Source organism: Electrophorus electricus, chromosome 3 (assembly GCF_013358815.1).
Source record: "Electrophorus electricus isolate fEleEle1 chromosome 3, fEleEle1.pri, whole genome shotgun sequence".
In the NCBI taxonomy this organism is placed as follows: domain Eukaryota; kingdom Metazoa; phylum Chordata; class Actinopteri; order Gymnotiformes; family Gymnotidae; genus Electrophorus; species Electrophorus electricus.
The window spans coordinates 8,108,254-8,122,642 of NC_049537.1; the positions used below are offsets into that span (position 1 = coordinate 8,108,254).

A 14,389-nucleotide genomic window follows, 5' to 3' on the forward strand; every position below is an offset into this window, starting at 1 on the left:
CCAAGAGATTCTTAAGCACGAGTTACTGACTTTTTTTACAAGGAATTATCAAAACTGGGCAGGCAAAATATCCCTGCTATGGGGTATTAGAACAGGGGGTAAATCATTTGTAGAAATAATTGAAGGGTTAATAGTTTTCAAAGGAACTAGTTAGACTAGATGATTAATACAAATACAAATTGGATTTTGTTTTAAGGCAGCATAATTAACTTAATGTCTCGGATTATCAGTTCATCTTTTCAAAGAGTATGAAGTATTATGGAATCTTTAGTTTTTCTTCCTGGACTGAGAACTTTGTATTGGCTTTGGCAGCTGCTTCATGAGTCTCCGGCTTGCTCTCCCTTTCCCGTGATAGCAAGCATCTTGGTTTGGATGAGAGCAAAGCTACTGGAGGAGTTCCTCTCAGCACCAGTGCTAAAAAGCACAGGGGTACCAAAGTCACAAACAGCGATCTGAGGACGAGTGTCAGGACTGTGGGGTGAGGCGATGCTGTTTTCCTGCATGTAGGACTGGCAATTCAAGGCTGAGAGGCATAAAGTGGTACAAAGTTATAGTTAATGTAACTACATAGACAGGCTGTCATAACTGCAGAAGGTAAAGTGGGAAGGAGGTGTAGAGCTAGAGAGAGAGAGAGAGAGAGAGAGAGATAGAGAGAGAGAGAGAGAGAGAGAGGCACTCAAACAGATGTGCACACTGGAACTTACAGGTCTGTCAGGAGATATTGACTGCCTAGATTCTAAAGAAAATCAAAGAAAAGGAATTTCTTTGGGGGGGGAAATGTATTTTAAAATAAGATAAATTATATGTTTTTATTGTTGTTCCTGATAAGCAAAGATAAAAATTCATTTGACCTTTGCCGTATTTATTTAATCCACCTGGGGAGGACACGCCCATCACCCCCCGCCCCCCGGCCTCCAGGTCTTCTGTTTCAGCGCTGTGCATTGCTTGCCTGTGCCATGCCTAAGACAATGGCTTGATACAACTCATCTGCATCTGCACGCTTTGAGTATTACTGCCAGCATGTTTATTTGTTTCTTGTGCTTTTCAGCCAGCTCGATGCTGTGCTCTTTTGCTGCCTTATTCTGATAACAGAGAATAAAGACACTCCTATTTTGCACTTACTTCCTCTCGCTCACTCCCTTTCCACGTCACGCCACCACATCATCTATGACATTGAGCTGACAGCAAATGATCTGAAAACTAGGTGATCAAAACTAGGTGATCCATCCTACCTGTTCTCCTCTCCCTCCAGGAGCTTCTTGTAGGTGGCGATCTCAATGTCCAGAGCCAGCTTGATGTTCATCAGTGACTGGTACTTACGCACCTGCAGGGCCATGTCCTTCTTTGTCCTCTGGAGAGCACTCTCGACCTCCTGTGAGCTGTCTTTAGCTTGTTTCATGGCTAGTTCTCCTTTCTCCTCTGCCTCTTTGATTTGATCCTTCTCACTACTGCACTATTATCATGAAGGCAAAGAATATTTGCAAGATAAAGAAACTTAGCTGAGGCTTTAAGTTTCTAGTTTACAATAAGTGATGTTATCACTATGCATAGGGTGTCCATTTGTTTCATATTTGGGATGTTTCAAAACACAGATGCATGCGCATACACACACACACACACACACACACACACACACACACACACACACACACACACACACACACACATATGCAGGCCCACATACAAACTTTGATTAATGTATCCTGCACTGTTAAAAAACTGTAAATCCAGCCATATAAACAAAAATGTTGTCATAAATATATTGTTTTTTTTAATGGTAAATCACAGTTGTATTACTAATTAAATGTTTGATGGACCCATGTCTAACTTTGGTTGCATTGGTTAGCAGGCTGGGATCAACATAGAATTGAATTAGGAATTGAACTGAGAAGTTTATATTCAGTTACTACATTTATTTTCTATGAAAGTCCCCAGAAAATAGAATAGAACTATTTAAATTAGTTCAGAATCTTTAGAAATGTAGAAATTGTTTTAAAGTTTGAAGTTGTACATTTTGTTTCCTCATTTTGCCATATAGCCAATAAACTAATTTCTCAAAATGCATCAGTTCACAAACAAGATAAGAACACTGGAATTCTGGTGACATGTTTTGGTGAATATAACTAAAGGTTGTTGCAAAATCCTACTTCAGTGCCTCAAAGTGACAAAACAGTGACAATGGCTGTCAGGTTGCTATGGTAGCTGGATACACATATACCTTGGCCGCTGACCAATACTACCAGTACTATAGCAGAAGCAGGCATATAGTTCATTTAGTAGAGGTCGGAAGCAAGCTATACTTGTGAGGTAATGGCCTGCTTGCCTAACCAGCAGGGAGGCTGTATTTTAATGGCTAAAACAGAAAATGGAAAAATGGAAAAATGGAAAATGGAAATGGACCTCAGTACCCTGCCAATAGTACCAATGTATTTCACAGCGGCAAGGCAAAATTTGGAGTGATGACAGGTTGCTAAGAATCTCGGGTACCAAGAAGCTGCCGAGTAAAAAGATTAATGACCACTGATCCTGCACCTATGTTGAGTAACTGAAACTCTGGTACATATGGTAGGGTATTGTTAATTGCATTTATTGTTGTCTGTTATAGATCTTATGTGTTTTGCACTTCTAGGCATCAGCATTGAACCCTGTATTTCAACAGCATTCTTGTTGAATGGTATCTTGAACTCTAACCTACTGTACTGGCTAGGATACATTATATGAGTAAATGACAAAGCGCTTTTGTAATTCGCTCTGGATAAGACTGTCTGCCACATGTCATAAATGTAAGTGTAAATGTAAATGTACATGAAGACAGGAAAAGGAAGGTGTACTGCAATAGGAACAAATAGCGTTCTTACCAGTCCTTTGATAGCATTTATCTCTGAATGCATGCAGTGGATTTTTCGCTTATATTCAGCAATCTCGGCTTTAGTGCTTCTTAGGACATCTGCAACTCATCATACTAAAATAGAAAATATTCACAAACATGAAAAATACATACAGACATACACAGGTGCATAGAAAAAAAGAAAAGAGGTGGAAAAAGAGATCATTTGAAAAATTTTGTTGTTTTGTTTCCTGCAATAAAAAGTCCTGTCCTGTAAAAGGTTCCAAAAACACTAAGTGCCCCAAGACAGCCAAAAAACACTTCTAACTGTATCAGTAATATGCACGCTCTCCTACTTTCTTCTTGGAACAGCTCTCAGCTTCACATAGCTGCCCGCTGTATTCAAATATAGTAGAAGGTTTGTCATGCTTCTCCTACCTTCTGTTGGTACCTGCTCTCAGCCTCAGCACGGCTGCGGTTGGCGATGTCCTCGTACTGAGCACAGACTTCAGCCACAATGGTGTCCATGTCCAGGTGCCTTCTGTTGTCCATCTCCACAATCACTGACGTGTCTTTGATCTGACCCTGCAGCTCCTGCAGCTCCTGTCCAAATGATTAAGAAAACGAGGCTATGGAACGGGCTGGATAACGCTCCTCAAACCAGTAAGCCAGTCTCTATTTATCTGTCTACGTTTATCTGTCTACATTTACTCGTCTCCATTTACCGGTCTACATTTACCTGTCTCCATTTATCTTGTTCCATTTATCTGTCTCCATTTACCTGTCCCCATTTGTCTGTCTCAATTAATCTGTGTCTATTCAAATGTCTCCATGACTTGTTTCCATTTATCTTTAAATCATTTCTGCTTAAAAACAAACAAATCAATGTGAAAAAAACATGCAAATTATGTTGATACTGCAAGTGTTCTATTATTTTTAAGTTGATTTAATTTATACTGCAAATAAAATAAAATGACAGACTGTTGTATTACAGCATAATAAATAATACCTCATTATAGATCTGTTTTAGGAAATCAATCTCATCAATCATGCTCTCCAGTGTAGCCTCCATACTTGCGGTACCTAGGCTTGCCTCATCAAAGTCCTGACACACACACACAAACACACACACACACACACACACACACACACACACACACACACACACATGTTCGATCACCTGGATAAATACTGCAAACATAACTTTCAGTACAAACATTCAAACTAAATTATGTGAAATGCTGTAGAAAAGGTGAATGATGCACTCTGGAAGATAAACACATCCTCACAAAGCTTGTGACTCACTTTTTTGATGATCTACTTCATACCTGTAAAGGTATGGGAATTCAAATGAACAATTTCAACTATTTTTCAGGTTTTCTTTTTTACTGACAGTAGCACCTAGCTGGAAGGATGATGATTAACATTCCTCTTTAGCATGTTTTATACTCCTCTGAGGTGCTGCTGTATGTATGCTGTATGTTAAATGCTGTCATACTTGTTTTTAAGTCTTCCACCAAGCCCTGCATGTTGTGCAGGTCAGACTGCAGACATAGTTTCTCATTTCCCAGGCTATCCAGGTGTCTGTGCAGTCTGGCGATGTAGGCTTCAAATATGGCCTTGATGTTGGAGTGAGAGGTGGTCTGCTCCTGCAGAAGGCTCCACTTGGTCTTCCAGCCTTTTGTTCTGCTGCTCCAGAGAGCACACCTGGGGTAGACCAGCAGATTCTGGTATTTCCATTTACATGTACTCACTGAGCATAGTGGCTCCCAATCCTGTTCCCAGAAACTCTCAGGCAGTCTACTTGTTGCTATTGTTTCAGAACCTGTAATGACTGATCAGACCTGATTACCTGGATCATTTGCATTGTCAGCTGGAACAGAGCAAAACTGCAGACTGGCTAAACAGTCACCCTTATCCAAAGCATCCCAGTTTTCAAATTCCCAAGACAGCTCAGACCATGAATTTCTAAATTCTAGAACAATTTAGAGACTAATCCAATTTATATCTGGTAACTACATCTCACATCTCACACATTCTCACACTTTCCTTTATCACCAGGCATGCCTTGACTTATTTACACAGGTTTTTGATAAATATTTACATGTGTTTTGAGAAAAACAAAGAGAGCGATAAATGAAAAGAAGGCACTCAGGTAATAGACACTAAACAGCATAGCCATGGGAGATGGAAATCAGTGAAAAGTGCTAGGTTACAGGAAGGGTACACAGTGCATTGTAGGCAAATTGTGCCTATATGAGTGCCAATCACTCTCTAGTCTACTAAAATTACACTTAAATACAGATCATCTATAAATAGTACCATATCATATTTTTCCTCTATAGTCAGTGGAACTAAATCCAACATTTTCACTCCTTTCACTGCTTCAGCCTCCACTCTGCTGCTGTTCTACTTCTAGATATCAGCATTCATCCCTGTATTCTACAGTATTCTAGTGCATTGGTATGTTGGACTCTAACCTACTGTACTGTACTTGGATATATTCTATGAGTCTGCTAAATGCCGTAAATGTAAATGTAAATGCTGAGCAATGTAATAGCTCTTTTATACTCTTTTAGCACAGAATCAGCAAAAATAGCAACATTTCTCCATGCATTTCCCTATACACCTTGTCCATTACTTAAATACACTGATAACCTCCTATAATACTCGTGAATCAGTTTTATTTTTTAACTCAATTCTGCTCCACCCAACTTCTTAAGAAATGTTTTTTTTTGTTTTTTGGGGGTTTTTTTGTCTGTCATGTCCTACCTTGTAAAAAAAATTGTGTTGCTCTTTCTGTTTCTACTTTTTCTACAACCATTGTTGTTAAACACCTTTCTTAAGAACCCTAGGTTACAACTTGGCTTTCTGGAAAATCATTAACCCATCTCGAATCTTTTCTTCCAAGTAAAAGATTGGGAAAGAGTTGCAGTTAGGAAGCTTTTGTTGACATTTACAGCTGTTATTACAGGGTACAAGATGGGAACCACGACCCAGCCTGCTTCCACAGTCATACTCAACAACCATACACCCAGGGCTTAAAGATTCACCCACCAGCAACCCTATACCCCAACAATAGCCCCTTATGTGTTGGAGGTTCCCTCATAGGGGTTGTGCACACTGAAGCTCTTCCTGATGGAGCTGGAACCTGAACCTTTGAAAGAGCAGCAGTTTTATAAAGCCCTTGAGGAAGACTTCATGATTTTCCACCAAAAGGCAGCAAAGAGGCAATAAGACCCATTTTAAATCTACTATATGACACTGACACTCTATTATGACACTGAAACTCTATTGTCTCTATACATGACACTGACACTCTATTATGACACTGATACTCTATTGTCTCTATATGTGACACTGACACTCTATTATGACACTGACACTATATTGTCTCCATACATGACACTGACACTCTATTATGACACTGACACTCTATTGTCTCTAAATGTGACACTGACACTATTATGAAACTGATACTCTATTATGACACTGACACACTATTGTCTCTATATGTGACACTGACACTATTATAACACTGACACTCTATTGTCTCTATACATGACACTGACACTCTATTATGACACTGACATTCTATTGTCTCTATATGACACTGACACTATTATGACACTGACACTCTATTATGACACTGACACTCTATTGTCTCTATATGTGACACTGACACTATTATGACACTGACACTATATTGTCTTTATACATGACACAGACACTCTATTATGACACTGACACGCTATTATGACACTGACACTTGATTGTCTCTGACACTCTATTATGAGTCCTATGTGATCTCCTTCTCACTTAAGCCCTGTATATTCTCTTCCTCCTAGGTCTTAGCACTGCTTTAATACACTAAATCATAACATACTATATTTTTGTCTCAGTTACTGGCATTACAAACCTTTCTGGTTTAGATCTTATCTCAACAACAGACCTCATATTGTTGTCATTATTAAGCATAAATCAACCATTTATTTTTCCCCATAAATTAGTCCTCAGCTCCTTCCTATTCATTACTTGCATGCAACCCTTAGTCGTATCATCTTTCTATGCCAATTCTGCTATGATGTTGATGATACTCAAATTTAGTATTAAATGTATCACGTATCACTTACTGCTACCTGTGGTAATTTGTAACATAAAACTATGCACAAACTCTCTGACCTTTCTACTGACATTGGAGGGGTGCTTGTTAAACTACCCCTTTAATATACAACCTTGTGTACAACCTCATTTTTAGACCTTATATTCCAACACTCTCCAAAAGTGCTTTCTTTCATCTTTGTAATATTGCAGGCTCTCACTATTTGCTAAACAGAAATATTGGTCTATGCCTTTATAATTTGAATAGTTCCCTTTTAATTGACATTAACCTTGTGTATTCTTAATGTATTCAAAACCTTGCTACCATATTTCCTACCTGTATGCATGTACTGTATGTATGCATGCATCTGTGTGTGTGTGTGTGTGTGTGTGTGTGTGTGTGTGTGTGTGTGTGTGTGTGTGTGTGTGTGTGTGTGCTGTGTGCTGTGTGTAGAGAGAGAGAGAGAGAGAGAGAGATTATGTAAGTGACCTTGGGGCTACATAATTCATTAATATTAAAGTTGAACCCTCTAGTAGCAATAATTGTTTGTTGGAATCAAGTTCACAAAGTGGAATATGCTAACTCTTCGCCTCTCCTTACTCAGTAGGTGTAGACTGCTTTTATATTTTAGTGTGGTGGGAGAAAAAAAGAGTGGCAGGACAAACCTGTGAATATATATCTGTGTGTGTGTGTGTGCATGTGTGTGTGTGTGTGTGTGTGTGTGTGAAGTCATTTGCAGGAGGCTCATTGAAATTGATAATACACTTAGATAAAGAGATAATGGTCGGAGTTGAAGAGAGAAAGTGAATTTTAACCCTGCACCTTTCTATCCATATAAAGTCAGCAAGATGTCTTTGACAAGTGGGTAAAAGCAGGCTTCAGATATTCAACCTCTTGTCAAACATCTGTTACTTTGCCATGTAGTCCACACCGGGACCAAGAAGTTGTAATGTAAGCATAGTAGGCTGATAAGTAATGTAATGGAAAACAGAATGTAAAAATTGGAGATTGCAAGTTGCAGTGTAAAGCAATGCAATGCAGTTTAGAACTATAGATTACAGTGGGTGCTCATAATAGTGATTATAACACACACTGTTCCACACAACACAGTTTAGAAACAGTATTTATGAACACAAACATTCAACACCGATGAAATATAAAAGTTGATACAGAAAGGTTCAGACTAAAACATTCAAATCGTAACATACATGCACAGAGAATGACAGAGGAAAGAGGAGATAGAACTGTTCAAAATGCCTTACTTTAGTGACGGAGTTCAGTATTTTGAGCTGCTCTTTTTCCTGCCTCTTGATGGCCTGGATGTTAGGGTCCATCTCCAAGGTCAACGGAGCCAGGAGGCTTTTGGTGACAGTTACTTCTGTCATTGGGGGCCACACGGTGGGACCAGCATGCCAAGCTGCCCCTATACCCATACCCAGCCCACTGGCAAGCTCTGGACTACTGCCATACACCCCACAGCGCAAGAGTGGACCTCCAGCAACCCTAAATCCTCCCAGTGCACCACCTGCTCTGTTTGAGCTTTCCCCATAGAAGCTACGCACACTGAAGCTCTTCCTCACAGTGCTGGAACTTGGGCATGTGAAGGAACGGCTGCTGAATGAGGCCCTTGAGGAAGACTTAATGTTCTCACCAGACATTAGCAAATGGCAGTTAAGGAAGAAGAGAGAATAGATTGGACAGAGAGTGGAAATGGAAGGTGCTGGAGGAGAGCCAGGCAGATGGAGGGAGAGCCAACCTCCTACTCTTTTTATCAGAGACAGGGAGCAGCACAAGTCCAGCACATTGGTTGATTTTTAAAAAGGGTTGGTACCTTAAAAAATCTTTACAAATCTTAACATTACATATTAACTACCTTGTGGTATTTACTGAGGATAGGCCACATGGCTTAAATGCCTCACATCTTATTTAACTGCTTGCCATTTTATCTAATTGTAAATGAACTGGGTTATAGGTTTATAAGATTATTCACAAGTTGCACAATAAGCAAAAAAGTTTGAGTGGGACAAGAGTCTAAAGGAGCTAAAGATTTTCAACTTTTTCATTACTAATTTAAATACACCAAGGTGTGTCACCTGTATGTTTAATGTATGCATAAACATTTCACAACTGAGTAAAACACACTCCTATAGTGTATGTTTTTCTTTCATACCTTTCTCTGTCCTTTCTGATTAGTATTCAGACACTGTCTACAGGATAAAATATCTATACACCTTTTCCTTTCTGTTTGCATCTTAGGATCCCCTTCAGCTTTTGTACTTCTATGGCTAAAAGTAAGAGCTGGGATCCCACTCCCACTCAATCCCAATCAACCATTTCACTGTGAGTTATACTGTGTATGACTATGTATGTGACAAATAAACTTGAACTTGAACATTGATAAATTGCTGATGTGTCCTGTAACTGTTGATCAAATTCCCATATTTAGTTTTAGGTTGTGGCAGTGACAATGCTGGTGGTGAAGTGTAGGTCTAAAGAACACAACAGTAAGTTAATAAAGATAAATAACTATACTTAGAACAAATTCATGAAATGTTTTACATTCACACATGTAAATGTATCTATTTCAATGCACTGTTGGCATTTAAGTCTTGAATATACCCCAGTACTCTAGATGAAGATCCTAGAACAACATCTTTAGCAGGTATTGGGATTTTAGGGGGGTCTTGCTCTTGCTTCATTTTTAAAATAAATGCTTTTTAGAGTGCAAAAATGGTTATGTATGAGAGCTGCACATTTGTTTCTGATCTTTATCTTCACATGTAACTTGTGCCTACATTTCTGGTCAGGGACTCCAAAAGTGTTGACTTGAGCAACTTTCATTTTTCACTGTTTTTTCGTGTGTGTGTGTGTGTGTGTGTGTGTGTGTGTGTGTGTGTGTGTGTGTGTGTGTGTGTGTGTGTGTGTGCGTGTAGCTCTCTCACTGTAAGTTTGCGAGTGTATGCCGGAAAGTGTGCTGGGGGGTGTGTTTGTGAGGCACTGCTCCTGACTGAAGTGGATGTGGTTAAAGTTAATACAGGACAGAATGGTCTCCTTGTCCTGCATGGTGGGTTCATTCTCTCTCAGACAGCTAAAGGCACTCAGAACCACACACATGGCACAACTCTCTACACACAAAGCCTGCAGATCTGCATCACAGAAAGGAGAGCTGAGTGAGAGATAGAGAGAGAAACAGAGAGAAAAAGAAACAGAGAGAGACACAGAGAGAGAGAGACAGAGAAGGAGTGAGACAGAGACAGAAAGAGAAACAGAGTGGGAGAGACAAACAGAAATGGAGAGACATCACATAAGCCTTTGTTCACCCCTTTGAGCAGTATATTCTAACAGTTACAAAGTGATTTGCTGAAATATAAGACAAACTCATATGCAGGTCAGGCTTCTCACAGGCAGGAAGAGGGTTTTGGGGTAGTAGTTAATATTCAGCCACTCTCTCCTGAAGTACTGTGACTCTCCGAGGAAGAACATGGTCTTGAGCTCAGGGACCGTTAGACTGTTGGCCCTCAGGGGCATGAGGAAGTCACCCAGTCGAAGCAGGCTGGAATATTCATCTCCAAACACACACAGCAACACATGGTTCCTCAGAGACAATGCACAAGCTGTCTGCCACATCTACAAAAGGTTGGAGGGTACACACACACACACACACACACACACACACACAGAGTTCAAAGGTGAAATGTTCAACTAAGCCTCAGCACTGGGGTAGGATTTGGAGGTATCAGGTACCAAGGTGTTTATGTGCACCATTAAGACAGTCCTACATTTGACAGGACGAGACCCCTACTCCAACCAAGACACATAAAAAGTCAGAGTGAAGATAACATCAGGTTAACCATCAGAGCGAAGACCTAACCTTCCATTAGCTGAGGTAAAAGGATGAGTCTTTTAATCTAAAGACCACCACCTGAGTTGTGACGTAGGCGGTGGTAGCACAATGCTGGGGGGTGTTTTGCTGGCACAGAGGCTGGTGCACTTTCAGAGATGGATGTATCCATGATGGAGGAGGATTGTAAACATTGAAGCAACACATGAATACATCAGCCAGTGTGCTCAAACCTGGTTACCACCGGGTCTTCAAGCAGGACTGTGATCCTAAGCATTTCTCCAAAGACGTGACAAAATGACATAAAGCCAACTAAGCCCTGACTGAATCTTCTATAATAAGATAAAACAGGTCTGAGCAGTAAAGTCTAAGGCATGAATGAGTTATAGCAGCTGAGACAAAGGCCAGTCGCCTAGTGACAAAGGCCAAAATAAACCACCACTGTCATCAACAGCTTTTAAAGTGAGCTACATGAGCCCAGAGAAGGAGGACATGCTGTGATAAGAAAAGTTTTTGGTATAGCACATTTGCTCTGAGAGCTTCCACTCTCCTCTCTCCTCCTTTCCTGCAAATGCATTTAGAGAACTGATGTGTCCTTAAAAATGGCAAAATATGACACCTTTACAGGAGACGGCTTGGAGGACGTAGGACGGAGGAATCGAGGAGGCAGCAGTTAAGAGATCAGAGATGCACCCTGTTCTTGTGCTGATGTGCTGAGTTCAGTTCCTTGGTAGACTGAGTACCTTTGGTGAATAAAGCAATTCTGCTTCTGCCAGAAGGAAGAGGCCAAACTTCCATCATAGTACTGCAGGAAGTGTCTGGAAGCATCCCATGAGCATTTCACTCAAGTTCGGTCATTAAAAGGCAGTGCTACCTTCTAACCTGTGGAAATATGTTATAGTGAATAAAAAGAAAGAAAGAAATCTGTCTTGGCTATGAATTTGAAGGTCTTATACAACTAAAACACAAACACTGACATAACACAGGACCCATGTGGTAACATGAAATGTGAGTTGTAAAAAAGTTTAAATGTCATTAGCTGAGGTGCATGTAAAACTTTGCAAAAGTATTCACTCAGGAAAATCAGAGAAACTACAGGGCTACTCTGGATGAACACTACATTTACTTTTACTTTTGCAGCATTTGGCAGACGCTCTTATCCAGAGCGGCTTACAAAAGTGCTTTGTCATTTACTCATAGAATGACACTACAAATGTGCAATATATACAGTATAAATATGTTGACAATCCACATTATTAGAAACATCTACCCTGATCCTTCAATCCCACTACTCATCTATTTCATGAGAGTATATGTTATTCGCTATCTGCAACCAGCTACAACACATCCCATCCATCACAGCTCAGATTGTGACCACAACAACACTGTTTCTCCTACTTCATCTTCTTCTTGCTGCCAGTTAAACTCGACGCCCTCACAACGGTGTAAGTCACCCGTCCTAATCAACACTCCAACCTCCCACTGGGGTAACATCCTGAAGTGGCACGGGGGCACACCAGTGGAACATTCCAGTAGAGTCCAGCTGCACCTCGTCCATCTCCAGACAACCAATGTACTGCTGCTGTCGTTTCTCGGTTAACCCTAGTTCACACTCCACACACAAACACACAATTCCAATTACAATACATTTAAATAACAATTATAATCGATGATAATTGGTAACATATCCATTCCATCCATGTTCGTTTGTTTACAGTTTTATTTATATATAGGGGGTGAGTATCCTAAACAGCAGGATGCAGGTGAGTGTAGCAGCTGCAGAATGGGGTTGAGTTTCTGTAGCAGCAATGTCTGGGGGGGTCTGGGGGGTCATGGATGTGAGATTACTGATTAGTCTTGGTAGATAATGCAGGGAATCAGAGTGTTAGGTAGTCTGACTGCCTCTGGGAAGAAGCTGTTAAGGGTTCTGGCAGGTGACATGGGTGATCGGGTTCCTTCGGTTCCCCTGTCAGGAGGGTGAAGAGACTGTAAAAAGGGTTGGAAGGATCATCTACAGTGCTGGTGGCCTTGCAGAGGTAGTGTTTGTGGTAGGAGGTGTTGGTGGTGGGTGGAGAGATGAAGATGATCATCCCAGACTGTAAGACAATTCCCGTACCAGACTGTGAGACAGTTCCCATATCAGACTGTCACACAGATAGTCAGGACACTCTGTATTGTTGTCCTGAGGTGCTGAGGATAGATGGAGGCATGTTTGCTTATCTCAACATATACAGGAAGTGAAGACACTGCTGGGCTCTGCATGAGTTGTGAGTCATGAGTCAGCAGTAAACAGCAGTGCACTGAGCACGTAGCCCTGAGGCACTCCAGTGTTCAGTGTGGTGGTGCTGGTGTTGATCCTGACAGACTGAGGTCTCCTGATCCAGAAGGCTCATATTTTTTCTATTTTGCAGTGGGATGAACCAAAGTCCATGGATAGCTTTCTCACCAAAGTTTTTTTTTTTTAATCCATGTGGGTTAGTGATACGTGAATGATGAATTTGGTAAGTCGCTCTGGATAAGAGCGTCTGCTAAATTCTATAAATGTAAATCCAAATATAAATGTGAATGGCGGACAACTCATGTTGGTTGAAGCGACAGGTGAGACAAAATGTGTCCAGTGTGGTGGGGAGGCTACTCTTTACGTATTCCATCACGAAGTGCTCAAACTACTTCGTGATAAATGGTGTGAGTGCTACAAATCAATATCCATACACATCCATTGTTATATACTCATATATCTGTATGAGTTTGGTGTTTTTGTTTAAATGCAAACAGTAAACACACACTCAACACTTAGACATATGCACCACATATACATCCTGTCAGAAGTGCCACATGTACATAGATTTTATTACACACACACACTTTCTTTTTCCATTTCTCTGATGCATTGCAGATTTGGATTTTGAAATCTGACATCAGAAGCAGTGCAAGGAAGCCAGATCGTATTTATCTGCATTTTAATCTGCTCTGTAAGTCATCTGCCTACATCCCCTCTCTCTCTCTCTCTCTGGCAGGTTCACTATTACTGCTGGGTACAGTCATGCCAGCTGAGAAACAGGACTCATTTATCACTCTGTCAATCCAGTACTCTATTTCACCACACACACACACACACACACACACACACACACACACACATACACACACACACACACACAGATTTGCTCACAGCCCACTATTTCACACTGCCATGCTGATGAACATCACTGTGATCACTCTCTCTCTCTCTCTCTCTCTCTGAAACACATAATGTGCACTCTAATGCACATAAGTGCTAAACTGTGTTTGTGTGAGTGTGTGTGCTTGTGTGTGTAAAACTCTAGACACTGGATCTGTTCTGCATGTCTCACCTTCACTCCAAGTGAAGGCCTTGGACAGCCAAGACTTACAACTGAGTCATGGAGGAGACAGGAAGACACACACACATACACACACACACACACACACACATTATCTTATCAGACAGTAATTTTTGTTGTATTTTGTTTTTTGGATTTCTTTCATTACTAAGGTCTGGCTTTAGAGTCTCACATAATAAAGGAGCAGTGTAGCCACAAACGCCAATGCTGCTAACAATGAATGAAACTCATTAACTTTATGAAAACAACATTACTCA

General features: G+C 40.6%; 1 pseudogene; it reads right to left on the reverse strand.

Moving 5' to 3' along the window:
* LOC113590228 lies at nt 1-8,587 on the reverse strand (annotated as a pseudogene).
* Between the last annotated feature and the right edge of the window lie 5,802 nt (nt 8,588-14,389).